This window comes from Anser brachyrhynchus (assembly GCF_964034855.1).
Source record: "Anser brachyrhynchus genome assembly, chromosome: 10".
Taxonomy (NCBI): Eukaryota; Metazoa; Chordata; class Aves; order Anseriformes; family Anatidae; genus Anser; species Anser brachyrhynchus.
In genome coordinates, this window is record NC_137705.1 from 4,441,644 (window position 1) to 4,457,669 (window position 16,026).

Here is a 16,026-nt window from a genome sequence, read left to right on the forward strand (position 1 = left end):
CATGGGGTTTGGAGCAAGGACAATCCTGATCCAAAATGCATCAGCACTTCTGACCCTTAGCAATACTTAAAAAAAATAATATTTGCTGGTTGGAGGAGGTGGTGGCTCACAAGGTAAAATGTGAAACAATCCCGTGATGGGCAGCGCCCACGAGTTCTGCACGCAAAGTCTGCTGGCTTCCTTCTTTTTCTTTGGGATTATTTTTCGGGGACTCTTGTTTTGTTTTGCCTTTGTTATTTCCTAAGCAGCTGTTAGTCACCCTCCCTGCCCCGCAGCAGCGGCTGCGCCACTTCTCCGGCTTCGCCCATCAGCTCCCACGCCCCATGGCTGCGGCTGCGTGGCGGGGACACTGGGTGTCACCGCGTGGTACTGGTGTCCCTCCTCTACTTTCTCACGGTGGGACACCCGTGCCATGACCCCTCGGAGACCCAGATTCCTTTCTCCCCCCCCCCCCCCCAAACCCTCAGCTGGGTGCTGAGAGGGGCCAAGCCAAGCCAGGCTGGGGGCTGAGCCTGTCCTCTGCAGAGTGGAAGATACCTGCTGGGGAGCAAGGGCAGTGCTCAGCCCCAGGGCAGGGTGCTGAGTTGCAAAGCCACAGCAGAGACCACGGGACCTGAGCTGTCCTGAGATGGTTGGGAAAAAAAAAAAAAGGAAAAAAAGAAGAAATTCCGTTTTTCCTGGGTTTTGGCTGCTCCAGCAGAGTCCCCCCGGCAGTGGTGAGGAGCAGAAACCTTCCGCCAGCATCCAGACCTTAATCTCCGGGATCGGGCCTCCTCTGATCCTCCTGCAGGCACAGGGTGAGCCGAAGCCTGGAAGAAAAGTCCTTTTGACAGCGTGGCTTTGCGGGCACACCTCATTGGCCTGCCGGCACGCCACAGGACAGGGAGCAGCGTCTTGTTTTGGGGTCTGCTGATGCTGGTTCTCCCTCTCCTCTGGGAAGGGGGTGTGGGGGCTCTGCTGTGCACCCATGGGTGCTGGGCGGCTGTCGGTATTTGGTGCCCATGGGACAGGGGGTTAGCACTGGAAACATCTCGGAGCTGCAAGGAGGTGGGAGTGGAAGTTAAACATTTGCAATAGTTTTACAGTTCGAAGCCTGCAATGGCTTCCAGATTTAAGTATGGTTTTATCTCCTTTTTATTTTTTTTTCCCCTTTCCCCCCCTTCTCTCTCTCTCAATAAAGGAGCCATTAGAGATAGTCCGTAATGTGGAAGACACATGTTTGTGTAGTGTTACCATTTATATAGCAGCAGTCTGGACAGGAAGGCCGCTCGTCTTCTAAGAAGATAAATTATCTCTGCTGCTCGTGCTCCATCCTGGGGCCGCCTTTGAAGGCTCTTAGGTTCTGGACACGGAGCATTCGGTAATTAAAAACTTATTTAATCTCTGGATGTCGTTTGACTTTATAGATCTAAAACCTTTGCAGCTCGGCAAGAAAATACCTGCGGAGCTGAAAGCGAAAGGAGCTGCTCAAGCTGGCACCGAAGCTGCCATGAGATGGCAGTGCAAGACCAAGGATGGAGCCACCGGCCCGGGGCTGCAGGGACCAGCTCGGCTGCTCCCGTCCTGCCAGGCTGCGGAGAAGCACCCTTCCTGCTGGGGGAAAAAAAAAAAATAAAGTGCCAAGGAAGAGAAAGGACTTATGTAAGGATAATTCTGCTATTAGTCAGGGGAGCCTGTCACGGAGCTTTGTCTGGACTGGACTTTTCCTGCTTACACAAAGCACATAATGCTGTAGGAATTCGCGTATAAACAGTGCGAAGAAGGGGGGAGGCTCTCCGAGTTAGGAGCAGCAGTAAGGAAATGGATTTTCTCGAACTGTTGCTGGCAAATTCAGAGAGTCTGTGATTTCTGGGGGGGTTTCTGAGCATAAGCGCGCGTGAAAAATAGTCACGGCTTGTGCGTTTCTCCCCTTCTCTGAGCACACACGAAGCTTAAACCCAGCCTGGAAGAGCAGGAGGGAAGCTCCGGTGGCCTCTCCTGAGGTCTGTGCCTGCTCACGCCCTGTAAAGGCACTTTTTGTCCTGGGGGTGTGATGCAACCCTCCCCGAGTCACCTTTGAAGCCTCCGTCACATTCGTGACCTCCCTGACACCGTAAAGGAGCAAAATGCTCTTGAAAACAACTTTTACCACCAGTTTCGCCCAAAGCCACACGGGAAGCAAAGCTACGGCTACAATTCCTAATTAACTGTAATTAGAAAGCACAAACCACGGCGGACTCCTCGTTAGGTGTAGCAAGGGGCTTGCTTTTTAGAGCTGGACTGAATCGCTGCCTTCCCCCCTCCTCCTCCCCTGCCCAGAAAGAAGCATTTTCAGAGCTCAGACAGGGCCTTGGCTCTGCCCAGCTCTCCCAAAGTAAACAGCGGCACATCAAACAGCTCTGTGCCGTCAGGAGGAAAGAGGGGGCTGCGTCTCCCCGGCTGTCCTGCGGCACCGACAAGGTCAGGAGCGCTTCTGGCAGCAAGCAGCGCAGGCGAGGCGGTGCGGGAGCCTTCCCCGCCGGCGGGCGAACCAGGGCTGCGCTGGAGCCTGCCCCATGGCACACGGCTTGGGGGCTGGAGGCAGCAGTGGGACTTGTGCTGGTGTGGCGGTGGGAGGGCACGGGGCAGTGCTGGGGGGAGCTGGATGTGTTGCTGGATGGTTTTTTTTTAATGGAGTGCAAACCCGCTGCTTGCAGCCCCCACCGCTGCCCGCCCAGCAGGGCAGTGCAGAGCCCGCTGCCTGACGTGGCACGGTGAGGCGCACCCTGAGACCCCAGCCAAGGGGGTGTTCTCTGAGGCTGGCCATGGGCAAAGGGCTTTGGTAAAGGGCAGCCTGGTACTGGGACCCAGCCTGTCAGCGGAGAAACTGTTTCATGGCTGTGGCAGGCTACCTGAGCTCAGGGACGTCATTGCTGCTGCTGCTGCTTGAGGGCTGCCTTTTGGGAGCACCATGGTGCGAGCAGGACCTGTTACCCCTGCCCACTACATAAACTACAACAAATAAAAGCAGCCCTTTGCACTTCATCCACATTTTTTCAAGGTCCCTGGTTTACATTCCTTTTTTTTTTTTTTTTTTCCCCTGTTCTCTGTCCCATCAAAGTTGTTTTCATGCATGCTGGCCGTGCAAAGGCTCAGCTCTAACCCCGGCCTGGAGAAAACCTCTCTCTTCCCGTTCTCCGTGCTGGCTGAGCACCACTCGTTTGCTCTGCATCTGGGCCGCTCCGCCGTGGCCTTGGGAAAGGCAGCACAGCGTCAGGCTCAGCCCAGAAACCACCCAGCAGCTGAGGCCTGGTACTCCTCGCGCTGCCCGGGCTCTCCGAGGACTGTGCCTGCTAGGAAAATACTCGGGCTTCAGCATCCCGTGAGCGACACCAACTTTGACGGACGGTACTTAGCGCAAACGGGCCAGCGGCCTCGTGGCTGAGCCTCCTAACGCCACTCGGGATATTTTTGCACCAGCTGCAGCCTATTCATCAAAATAACATGCCAATAAGTAAAGCATTACGATGCTTTCAGAGGGGAGCGCGCAAAGGAAAGTAGGTGAATTCTGCCCCCAGATGGATATTCAATCTTACAACAAGCGGTGTGTGTCAGCAGAGAGGGAGCTTGGCTCCTCGCCACGCTGCGCTCCCGGAGCTAGTGCTTTATCCCCGTTGGCTTGCGGCTGCGCTCCTGCCTCGGTTGCACGCGGACGTCGGAACGAAGCGACCCGCCGCGAGCTAGTCAGGATCTGTTTCATTAGCCTGCACCCAGGCTGTGAGCGAAATGTCACCAGCTCGGGCACCCCCCCACAGGAGGTGTCCCCCAGCCCACCCAGGGCTCGCGGGCGTCTGCCCCTGTGGTGCCCCCCGAGATGCGTGGTGGGGCTACCTGACGCTGGGGGGAGCTGAGGGTGTCACCGCAGGGGGATGGGACCCACCACTCCAACCTCTTACAGCCAATCCCCGTGGTAAATGGGTTTTAAGAGAGTGTTTTATTTTATTTTATTCATTTTTATTTTTTTCCCATCCGTGCCCTGAGCTCCTGCCTTCGTGTTCTCCAGCTTTTTCTCCACAACACCGAGGACGCAGCAGGTGCCCTTCCTATCAGCATCGCCTCTCCTGAGCCTTTTGAAGGGGCTGCCGAGAGGCTGCCTGCACCCCCGGGACCTGCTGCTTGTCCCAGACGTCAGCACGGGCATTTCTGGGCACCGTGGGCACGGCGTGGGGGGGCTGACACCCCCGTGGGACGGCCAGCCGCTGAGGGACGGCAGGGGGGCAGGTCTGGTGGAGGGCTCCTGCAGGTGCTGAGGGCAGGGAGCTGCTGCTCAGCTGAAGTCTTTGGGATGCTCTGGGGAGACCAAAACCAAACCCTGTGAGGCTTTTGGACAGGAGGGCAGCAGTGACTGTCCCTGTCGCATCCCTGTCAGTCCTGTCCCCCCTACCGCAGCGCAGCGAGGGCCCGGCTCATCACACCCACACCGGCAGGTGTTTTTTTGGTTAAACCATTACGAATGTAAATGATCCTGCTCAATTACAAAAGCCTGCGCGAACTGGCATCTTCAAAGGAAACTCTGAAAGATCTCCTGGCACGGCGCTTCTTCAAATAGTTGGAAGCTTCGCCGAGTCTCCCGAAACAAAGGCAGGCGCAGCCGCCCGCGAAGAGAGCAGGGGCGGCCGAGAGCAGCCCCCTGCACCGGGCTGGCCACCGGCACGCACCCAGCACCGGTCACCGCTGGGATGGCAACTGGGTGGCACGAAGGGTGAGGAGGGACGGAGAAACCGCCTGCCCTGCCGTGCTGAGCCTGCGGCCGGTCTCCTGGCCACCCCCTCGGAAGATGTGCTAACCATCTTCCTTGCTTCAGTGCCTGTTTCCCTCCTGATATTCACGCTTTCACCCTGCTGCGCTAGCCTAAAGTGGTTTTATTATTTTTGCTTCTTTTGGGAAGCTAGTTCTGCAGTAAGGTGCCCGGTGCAGTGAGGTGCTGCTGGCGGCTGATGGGTGCTCGTGCCGAAACACCACGTGTGCATGGTTTGGGTGTTGTGATGCCCGGCCAGACCGGGCCGGGTGGAAGTGAAATGAATGGTCAAATACATGGGGTGGCCGCCTGGACACAATGCGACAGCATTTCCAAAACAACGAACCGCTTCATTTCAGGCTTGATATCTGCTATCAATTGAGATTGAAAGTATTGATCCGGGCTGATTGCTGGGGACACTCAGAAAGCGGGAGGGTAATTGGCTGTCATGTCCCTCATTGATCGGGCACCGCAGTTCGCAGCCGCTAACGTTATTTCGAGTACTTTGCAGCGTCTGCTCTAATAAGGAAACGCAGCATTTAGGTAACCAAGTGGCTCGCGTGCTCTGCCGGCCAGAGGGTGGGTGAGGCCTGGGCTAGCCAACACAGCACCGCCGTAGCCAAACGGAAAGGTGGCAAACGGGAGAGTGAGAGGGAAGGAAAGCGTGGCTTTGTGCATGTACCATTGAGATGCCGCAGGACCAGCCCGCTCGCCTTGCTGTTGGGCTGCAGCAGATATTAAAGAAGACAAAGAAGGCGCTGCATGCAGGCCATGTGCCAGGAGAGAGTGACCTTGTCTGTCTAGGTTGTTTGAAATGTTAAAGCAACAAATACTTTATACCATGTGTTCCACCAGGGCTCGCTAGCAGCTGATCCAGAAAAACTGTCCTGGGAGAGGAGCAAATTGGGAAACATCCCAAGTTGCTGCAATCAAATCCACAAAAAAAGCTCATATAAAATTTTTACATATAATCAGAAGGATGGAAAAATTACCTTATTCCCTGCTGTGCACTTCAGATTAATATAGCCAAACATTATTCAGTCCTAATACTTACGGTGACCATGAAACCTCTTCCAGTACTTACTAGCAACAGGCAGATAAAATGGCTTTCTCCTAGAGGACATCTATCTGCTGCTGGCTTGTAATAATCTGCTGTGTGTGCTGTTGGATTTTAATAATCCTGACTACCCGACGTTCCTGCTCCTCACCTGTGAGCTCTTTTTGGTGGGGACTGCTCCCTGCGGTCAGAGGTCCGGTGCAATCACATGGGATTTAGTTGGTCAGTGAGATTCCTGTTCACAAACACCCTAAGGAACCCGAGTGGGTGCAGGGATGAAGGTCCTAATTTTGACTACGCAAAACCCCAAGCCTTGGTGCTCCTCATCCATGATGGGGGATGGCTCAGGTGCTCCTCGCCCCGATGGGCTGTGCTGCTTTCCCTGTAATGACACCGGCTGCTGAGAGATACGAGCAGCCGTGAGAGCAGCTTCAGGAATGCTCTTGCCTAAAGCCCAAGCCCCCAACAAGCTCTGAAGCAGGACTTGGCAAGCTTGTTTCTAATTATCAGTGACTGGTACCGGGCGTTTTGCTGGTCCGTAGCGTTCAGCTCACCGGGTGCCGCCAGCCCGGCTCCCAGCACCGCAGGTGTCAAAGCCCATCCCAGAACAGGTTGCATTTCAGTCACAGCTAAAGCAAAGCAGAGGGTTACCGTGTATGCAACTTTCCCCAGACATTCTCCACCTGAAGGTTGTGTACAGGCAGATCTGGAGGATTTTGTATTTGTCTCAGATTTCCCAATGTCTGGCAGCCTGTTGGGAGCTGCCAGATGTCCACAAACACTGACCTCGCCCCCTAAGCATGCACGAGCTCTTCCACCGCCGGCTCAAAGCAAGTCCAGCGCCTCCAGCACCCCGGGGTCGCCGTGTGTGTGCTGCTCAGCACCTTTCAGGGCCTGCAGGAAGCCCAGGAGATGCCAGGGCTCCTCCCTACGCCCTGCCAGCAGTACAGCCAGCTATCCATCTGTGTGATGCACCCTGAATCTCTCTCCCGGTGTGCAGCACTGTTTGTTCAACATTTTGCAGTGTTTCAGGAGCAACATACTGGTGAAAAACCATACACATGAAGAAGCCAATGGGTCTTGTGCACGTGCACCAAGTGTTGATTGAGCTATACCCGTCTGAGCCTCGCCTCTGCTGCTGGAGCACTCGCGCTAAGCCCCGAAGTTGTCTTCTTGCTTATAAATGAGCTGCCCTTGGCTGTTCCCAGACTTCCTATTTCCTTCAGATGTCCAAACCCCGTTCAGGTGAGCATTGGACCCTTCCCACCCCCAGAGTCACCCCACTGCCTTGCTTCGCCTTAGCTGCTTGGTGCCGCTGGTGGAATGGAGCAGCCAGCGGTGGCGAAGCGCTCGCACCTCGGGGTGCAGCCTCTGCGGCGGGCAGCAGGGCTCGTGACTCAGCCACGTGTGTGGGATGGTTTCTCTTCCCACCCGAGTTTCCCTTCCTGGGAAGCTGGGTGGCTGCACCGGGACGCGTGGGCTGTGCTGGCCCCCGGGGAGTAAAAGCCAAAGTGTGCCGGCGGAATGGCTGCGGTGTGGGGCAGCCCGAGCACGAAGCCGCTGTGGCGGAGGCCTCCGGCGCTGGCTGAGGGTCACGGTCGAGGTGCTGGCTCAGGCTGCGGTTACACGTGCAGGAGAAACAGGAAAGTTGCTGCACTAGGTCGGGTCAACAGCTCGGCTGAGCTGAGGCAGTCGGTTCAGAGAGGGGGAAGTCCTACCAACAGCACCCGTGTGCTGCCAGCCTCCCCCATTTTGCTGCTAATCCCAAACTGGTGTAAAAATGGAGGTGGAGGAGTGGGGTCCCCTCTTCAAATCGCTTCCGTGAGGGTTTCATGCCTGCTTCTGAGTGAGGAGCACATCTCTTCCCATTAGATCGTCTGGAGGAAGGGAAGGAGGAAGAGCAATGCTGGCTGAACCAGTAGCTAGCACTTAAGGACAGAAAAATAAAAAATAAAATGTCACAGCATTCATTTACACAAGATAAGAAGCATTTCTCCTTAGCGAGTGGATATATTGCAGGAATATATTGCAGAACAAGCAGGGCAAATGCATGCCACAGCTTAGCGAAACAAGAGTTAAACAACATCAAATCATTCCCCGTGATGGATCATTAAGAATGTGGAGTCTAAATGTGCAGTAAGATTACAGCATCGTGCAGATGTTCCTATACTGGCAGCTTATTTTGCATATTGCAAAGTATATAGATAATTCCTGGTAGCAAACGCACGCAAAGTCTAGCCTGTCCTATGGTGAATGCACATTTGGATTGTTCTACAAGGTGAATTTTGTGGGGTGGAAAGGACTGATCTAAACTGCTTGCTTGGATTACAGCTGCCTTTATCTGGCGGCAGGACTTCCCTGCCTACGACCTCGCCACCTTTGCCCAGACAGAGTTTACGGGAGGGACAGACGGACGGTGAGTGAGACGGGTTAAGTAAACAAGAGAGGGGGACTAAGTAAGTGAAGGCTGAGGATTTCTATTTTTTTTTCCCCGTGTATGATATTGTAACAAAATTTAAGGCAACATTCCTCCTGCTAATTAGTGTTTCCACGGCACTGCAAAAACTACAGCTGTAGGAAGAATTCAGGAAAAGTAATCAGCAGCACAATTAAGCAATCTGCCATAATGACAGAACACAACATTAGGGTAGAATAATCAGAAACATATATATTTTTCCTCCTTGATTTTCACATCCCACCCAATGATTTGCTTTCGCAGGGTGTATATAAAGCGATGCCCGATAGAAATGCCCGTATTTATCTGCCACCGCTTGCAGATTGTGCTCCAGTGAAGATGCCCATGTTAATTCTTGCCAATCGCTTACAACTGGCATTGCTTCTAATGTATTTTTTTTTTGAAAATCCAGTGTTTGACTTTCGTTAGTCCCGGTATTGACACAACGTTTGATGTTAAGAAGGGCCCAGCTCCTGTACTGGGAGGGCGTTGGTCCTGACAAGGAAGCCTGGCGCTGAGGCCCCGGTGTTTCTGTCAGCCTTCCCCCCCTCGGAAGCGGATCAGGGAAGTGGTGTGGTTCACACCGTGTTTCTGCAGCCTCCAGCTCCTGTTCGTGAGAGGAAAATGCCTACACCTGTGAGGTGAGGGGACAGCCTGACCCACTTCACCTGTGCTGTTTTCCCAGGCCTGGGGAGCCCGAGAGGAAGGTAGGCCCTGCCTCACGTGAGGGTGGGTTTGAAGGGGGATAAAGTACAGCTGCCTGAAGGGGGAGGTTCAAGTCTCTTGGTTTTCTGCTAGCTGAGATGAAGGCTCGTTAGCCTGAAGCCAAGGAAAGGAACAAGAAGGAGCCTCCCGTGTCGCTGTGGGGAGGTAGGTCTTCCTGGGCTGTGCTCGCTGGGCTGGCTGGCTGCTGGGGGGGGGGAAGCGGCTGTGGAAGGGCTGGGAGCGATCTGCGTGTCCTGGGGGGCTGAGGGGTTAGTGGTGGGACTCGGTGAGGTTTGTGGTGGTGCTTGGCGTGTACTGGGCGGTGCTTCTGGAGAAGCCTGGCGGCCCTTCGTTGAAGGTAATGGTCCTGTATGGTGGTGTCGTGGGGCTCCAGGGGTCTGCCCTGTGGGTGCCGGGGGCTGTGGTTAGGAGAGGGGGCACAGAGCAGCAGCCTCTGTGCAGGCTGGTGAAGCGTGTGGGACTGCTGCTGAAGGTGGTGTGGTCGGGGTGGTTGTGCTGGTGCCCTGCAGTTGTGCTTCCTACCTCTTATTCACAACTAAATTCTTGCTTGTTGGTGCCCCTTACGGAAATGGCTCGATGGTTCTAGAAGTTCTTGGGAGGAGCAACCCAACTTTGTAACCTCTGGTGCAAGAGTGGGCCTTAGGTGTTTGAATTCCTGTCTGGTTGATTAAAAAACATCTTCCGTCAGAAGTAAGCCAGAAAATATAAATATGTTCTACTAGTGAATCACTTTGTTTTGCAGTCCATATAACCTAATGAAATGGCAATTATAGAATTATATATTTTGGGTATTTAAACCTCATGATGCCATAAGATCAGCTGGAAGCATGGCGCCTTTATAACATAAGAATTGTATTTTTGGTCTAAAGGTAAAAGTTTAGAGCGAAAACTACCAAAGTCACCTAGGACTGAAGGATGGCAGGTGTGGGTTCCAGCTCCTTCAGGCCCTGCTGAAGATCTCAATTCTGCTTTGTTCAGTTTTTCAGTATTTGCTTTTGCTAGTGGACTAGTGCAGGTCAGGTATCTGGTGGCCAGATTCTGCTATCACTCAAGCTGGTGAACAGTCCCATTACCATTACTGCTTCCAGAAGAGCTCTTACGAGTTCAGAGTTGCTGTTGTTCTGCATGGTCCCGTTTCATCTGGTGGAGACCATCCCCACCAACACGCACAGAGCTGTTCCTCCCTTTCCTGTGTGCTCGTGCAAGGGGAAATCAAGAGCACCGTGTCCAGAGAGCAGAGATGTGCCTGCAAAATTTGTTCATGAAATGTGAAGCCATGGAGGAATGCTGGGTTAATTTTTCATCTGGGTATCAACTGAGAGTAATGTATACCCCAAATTAATGCAGACAATGCCTAGTCTGGTCGGCAGGCTCTCTGTATTTTTGAATTCTTTTCTACTAAAACTCAATAAAAACATGGGGGTGGAAGGTGCTGCTGGGAATTTGCTTTTTGTTCTGCTTAAGTGCTGTATTTCTCAGCAGTCTTCAAGTTTCTCAGCATGAAGATATTGTTACCTCAGAACTACCGTGGGTTTAACACAATTCTCAATTTGCAGGCAAATGGATGTATTGTGTTGGGGCTTATCCACAGAGGACTGTGAAACTACAAATTACAATCCAGCTGCATTTTCTTATCTGGATTTTTTCCCCATGTGCCCATGAGTCCTCCCCTCTACACAAGTAGAAGGTGCAAAGAGAAACTTGAGTGAGAAAGCAGAGACACAAGCCCAAAGGGACCCTGATGGCACAGAAGATCCTGTCCGTGTCTGTGGGTGCTGTGTTTGGATGGGATGGTGTGGCTGGTGCCTCTCTGGGACTGGATGGAGCTACCATGTTTTACATTCGCAGAGGATGTGATGTCTCTGGATTTATTTTTTTTCCTCTTTTTCTTTTGTGACTGCCTGGAGACTTTGTCTCTGTAACTGTCCCTAAAAAAAAATAAAATCAAGGCAGCCAGAGGTAACAGTCAATACATCTGCTGCAAGTTTCTCCACCCAGGAGGAAGGGAAAGAAGAGGGCTACCCTTTCTCTTACTAATTATGGCAGTGAAATAGGGGATCCACCCACTCAACTTCCTCAGCTGTTCTCCATCCTCACCCCCCTCCTTGAAGGGAGTTTGCCATCAGCAGGTCCCCAGGGGAGAGGCAGCACTCAGCAGGAGTTTGAGACAAAGCTTTCCCACCTCTTGCAGGGCCCCAGCCAGGTCTCAGAGCCTCACCTACCATGTTCCAGCTACGTGGTGGGGGCCAGGTTGGGTACCAGAGCCCCGTGCCTGCCGGGGGACGCCTGGCTCGGATGCAGTGCTGGAGGGAAGGAAGCCTGTCTGGGGCTGCTGACAGCCAGGGCAAGCTCTCAGCCTCGCTTCTTCAAAGCGAAGGGCTGTGTTACCTGATTCTGGTGACGTTTGGGACACCTGCTAACCAGTAACAGCAAAAACTCAATGACTTCATGGTAACACCAGGTTTATTTGCTTCCTTTAAATGGCTGTGGATATACAGGATGCTGACAAATGGGACGTGAACTCCTCGTTTAGTTGGCCGGGAAATAAACGTATCAGAGTGGCGGTGCTTTTTTGGGCTCTCTTCACCATTTGAGGGCTGCTGGCCATTCTGTTTGCTGGCTCAGCTGGGGCAGCAGCAATGTCCATGTGTTCTGTCAAAGCACTTTACTTGTGACAGGCAAAGTGCTGCCCTGAACTGGAAAACCATTCAGAGCAAATAAATGCATTAGTTCAATGCAGAGTATCTTATATTTGATACACACCACTTCCTAATCACTTTACTGAACATCTGGATTGCCTTGAAATGAAACCAGTGCTGGCGTCATCTTCAATTTGGACATGGGATCCATTTCTGGAGCCTTTTTCCAGGAGAGGGCCTCTTGGATCTCAGTGTCATTTAGGTTGGGTCCTACAGGTCTAATCTATAGTAAATAAAATTAATGGTTGCTTCAGTATTAAAGGAGAACAGAAAGTAGTAGGCAGGAGCCAGCTGAGCCCTTTGGTACTCGTAGTCTAAATCGTAGAATCGCATTTAAAAAGTGCAGATGTTACTGAAGAGAGGGGCGTTTTCATGCCCCTTTGAAACTGGGTCTTAGGGAAGTACCCAATACAGGTGTTTTCTGGCAGAATAAATGCTTAATAACTAATTGCGATTGTTAACGTGGCATACAAGAGACCGTAATTAAACTCACTGTGCTGGTAAAAGATGTGAAAGAACACACAGCATGCGAAGACACTGGGCTGCTCGGAGTGTGGCGAAAAGGCAGAGCGAAGGGGATGACATAACGAAGGAGAGATGCACTCGTATCGCTGCGGGTTGGGCTCGGCTGAGCAACAGCAAAAACTGTTTGCAACATCTTTTTGTCAACATCTGTTTGTCTTCGAGTTCACGAAAGTGGAACAAATCTCATTAATTTTTTTTTCTTGCCCTGGAATTTTGCACGATTGTTTCTGTTATTCTGGCAGCCAAAACGATGCTGGAATGTTTCACCTTTTTCCAAGTTCTTGAGCTGAGCTGCTCAGTTGAGGTTTGTCACATAAATCATGAGGTTTTACTTCTGCTGCTAGCCAAATCATAATCCTTATATCATAAGCCTTTTGTTGTTTATTGTTTCTTTTTCCTTAAAGCTCCAGCTTCTGGAATCATGAGAACGCATGAAAATCTCTACTTCTGCTTTCTGTCATGTGTTTGTTTTTCCTTGAGTTTCTAGCACCGAGAGCTGTGGAGAAACTTTTGGGTGTCATCTGAAATACGAAAAGACAGAATTCGTTAAATTTTTCTTTCTTTTTTTTTATACCAGTTAGATAATTTTTGGAAACTGTGACTCATGATTTTGAGCGCGTCGATCTGGCACCGCTGCAGCTCCCACGTGACGGGGAGCGCTGGAAGGAGCCGCGCGGGGCTCGGCTGCGCGGACAAGTCGCGGCACAGCGAGCCGGGTGCGGGTCTGCGGTGCCCTAGTTGCTCGGATTCCCTGCGTGGATGCCCGGCGTGCGGCGCCTGCCCCTCGGAAGCAGCCTCGGGACGTGCCTCTCTACGAGGAACAGGCGGCGTGAGGTTCAGAGCCCCTGTAGCTGGCAGCCACGTGTTTGTCAGCCAGAGGTAGCTTGAGAGTCTCGTGCTTCAAAGTGATCCTGTTAGCGAGGGCACGGCTCCGAGCTGCTGCTGCTGCCGTGGGGGTGCTGAGCGCCTCCAGGCTGGGATGTGTTCGGGGAGCTCCGAGAGATGCTGAACGCAAGGCTGTGTCCCCCCCTTGGGTGACAAGGGCTGGCTTCTCCTTGTAGCTCCCATCCCCTTCATCTCAGCGGCTCGCTTGTGCATCTTCTGAGCCTGTTGGAGGGGACGAGGGTGAGGACCTCTGTTTTTTTCTGCTCAGCAGAGGCAGGCGTGCTCTGCAGTACCCCAGGGCCATGTGTGGGAAGGTGGTGACACCCGTGTGACCTCTGGGGGACTTCCTGAAGCCTGGGTGACTGCACCCGCCATGGAAACTCTCCTGCGGGCTCCCCACCTCCAGCAGCTGGCCGCCACGGGGGCGGTGTGGCTCGGGTGAGCATCAGGGGGATGGGGACAGCCCTGAACACCATCAGAGATCCCTTTGGATGAGCTTGGGACAGCCTCGAGGGAGCAGTTCCAGCTCCCTCGGGCTGTCCACATCAATTGTGGAGCCAAAAAAAAAAAAGGAAAATGAGCCATTGAGATAGACCTGGCAAGGGGGGACCCGGGGAGAAAAGTCTCTCTGGGTGTAATTCAGCCCGTGAGCAAGGCAGAGCCCTGTGCTGACCGCATCCAAGGCCTGGTCTGAGCGGGGGGCACGGAGCCGGGAGGGGAGCGCTGCCTGGGTGACGGCCGGGCTGAGGTCTCTGCCCCTCAGGAAGCTGCCAGGGATTTGTGTGTTTTCCATGCAGCACAGACAGGATGCTGAGGGGTGGGAGAGAGACAGATTTCCTTCTGCTGTGAATAGGCTGGGGGTGGGGTACGGCGGCTGGGATTTAACCCTTGCCTGCTCCTTTCATCTCCAAAAGGCAGCAACGTCTTAGGAAGCCGTGCCAAGAAATGGCAGGAATTGGAGGCACAAAAACTATGAGGCTGTTGGCACAGGGGTGATGCTGCGGGTTTTATTACCCCAGTTCTCTCCCCCCCCCGGCGCGTCTCCCTGGCTCTGGCGTTGCTTTTGGCTTTGAAGTTTGTTTGCTCAGTGGCATCGCTAGGACCAAAACGAGTGCTGGAGGTGCCAAGGGAGAGGCTTACGGGGCGTTGCTTTGCATCAGGTTGTGGGAGACAGCTGTGGATTGGGGGGCTGGGATGAATTGCCCTCAGAAGTCTGGGAGAGACGGGATTTCATTTGCCTCTTAAAGGGAGGAAAAAAATCTGAGGAGCAATTCCCGAGATCCCACTGTTCAGAGTGAGGTCTCTTCTGCATCTGTCGCAGCCGCTAACAGGATGGCCTGGAGGAACGGCCACCACCAAACCTGAGCCCTCAGAAGTGTTGCAGAGACGGGACCTGAGTGAAGGAAGCCCTTTAGGGCGTGAGTACATATAGACGTTTGGGAGAGGTGCCTGCCACGAGGGAAGCCAGGGCAAACTATGTTGTTTACCGCACCAGAGCAGCGGAGAGTCCACACAGCTGAAAGTTGGCAGCCGGGCTGCAGGTGTGGTGAAAGAGCCGTGTTTTCTAAACACATTAAATACTTATTGCTCTGGCCTTTTGTAGATAAGGATCAGCTTTGACTTTAAAAGAAATTATAGCAAAAGTGCTTGTATATGGGAGGATGAATGCCTGCTTCCAGGTTGGGCTTTGTAGAATAGAACTTCATAAACAAAATATTTGATGCGATTAACCAAGTCAGAGGGCTGGTGGAAATGTGCCTCAGACTCTCACAGTATCGGGGTGGAAGCTGTAATGTGTCTGCCAGAGAATTACCCTGAGCAGGAATAAACAGCCAGAAGGTTCTTGGGTGTGAGGATTCCCATTTAAATAATTCCTCCTCTCTGAAAAACCCACAGCAGAAATAATAACCTTCTGAAAGTCAGAAGTTTTGGTGAGATTCAAAACACTGCCTTTGCTCTGCAGACGTTTGATGTGCAGAGATGGTAGAGAGCGCTTGTGCACCCCCGAGAGCCAAAGAGTTTGTAGCGAAACATCTGGTCCTAGGCTGAGCAGATAAAGAAAGCTTTCGGTAGCTCTGATAATGCCTCTGCCTCTATGGCTGTGCTAACTTCACCGGGAAAAACGGTCCCTCTGCTGACCTCGCTCAGTTTTACGGAGTTGGGAGGTTGGAATACAGCGATAGCAGCCTGCTCATCCCTATGGTAAATGTGACTTAAAAACAAACTTAAAAATAAAACCAAAAAAGAAAAGGGCTGATGATATAGGCCAAATATATATATATTGAATGGAAGGCGTTTATGGTCTGAAATGGAGTGGCTAGCAAAGCAAGCTGACCTTCTTGGAGCCTGCCCCAAGAGATGATGGGATCTCCTTGTGCCGTTCGTCCTCTCTTTGTTAGCTGAGTTCGCTCAGTCCCAAGCTGATGACAATGGCAGCAGCTTTTGCTGCTTTTGGCAAAATAAATAATGCAAAAGGGAGGATGAGGTCTACTGGGAGAACTTGTGTTTTTAAAACGAGGAGGGTGGGTGCCGGCCTGGTTTCAGAGTTCATTCTCGGTCTGGGCGAGGCTGGACGATCCACTTCACCTCCATGGGGCTCACGTGCTGCTGAGGACAGGATGCGAGTCCTACCACAGCTATGGCGTGCGAGGGTTGGGTGAGAAACTGGCTTGTGGTGGTTGGAAATTGCATAATGGGGCAGTCCTGTATGCTCCGGGGGGAGATCTCTGACCCCAGAAGCTGGCCAGCGTGGGGCTGAGCTCTCAGCAGCAGCCAGGCTGGGCAGGAGAGCTCTGGAGGTGTGGGGGCAGAGGGAGGCTGGGGGTAGTGACACACACTGCTGGGGCTGGGGACACCCCCTTGGTGTGGCCGGTGGGCTGGGCAGTGGGTTTTTGGGGCACCCCTGCGGGTGCCGTCCCTCCTC

General features: G+C 52.9%; 1 protein-coding gene across 1 annotated transcript in view; it reads left to right on the top strand.

Moving 5' to 3' along the window:
- Positions 1-9,117: 9,117 nt before the first annotated feature.
- The window catches only part of FOXP1 (forkhead box P1), a 384,485-nt gene continuing 377,576 nt past the window's right edge, over positions 9,118-16,026 (top strand). The window contains exon 1 of the mRNA XM_080606041.1: positions 9,118-9,138. The gene's annotated coding sequence lies outside the window, so the exon portion shown is untranslated. The remainder of the gene's footprint in view (positions 9,139-16,026) is intronic.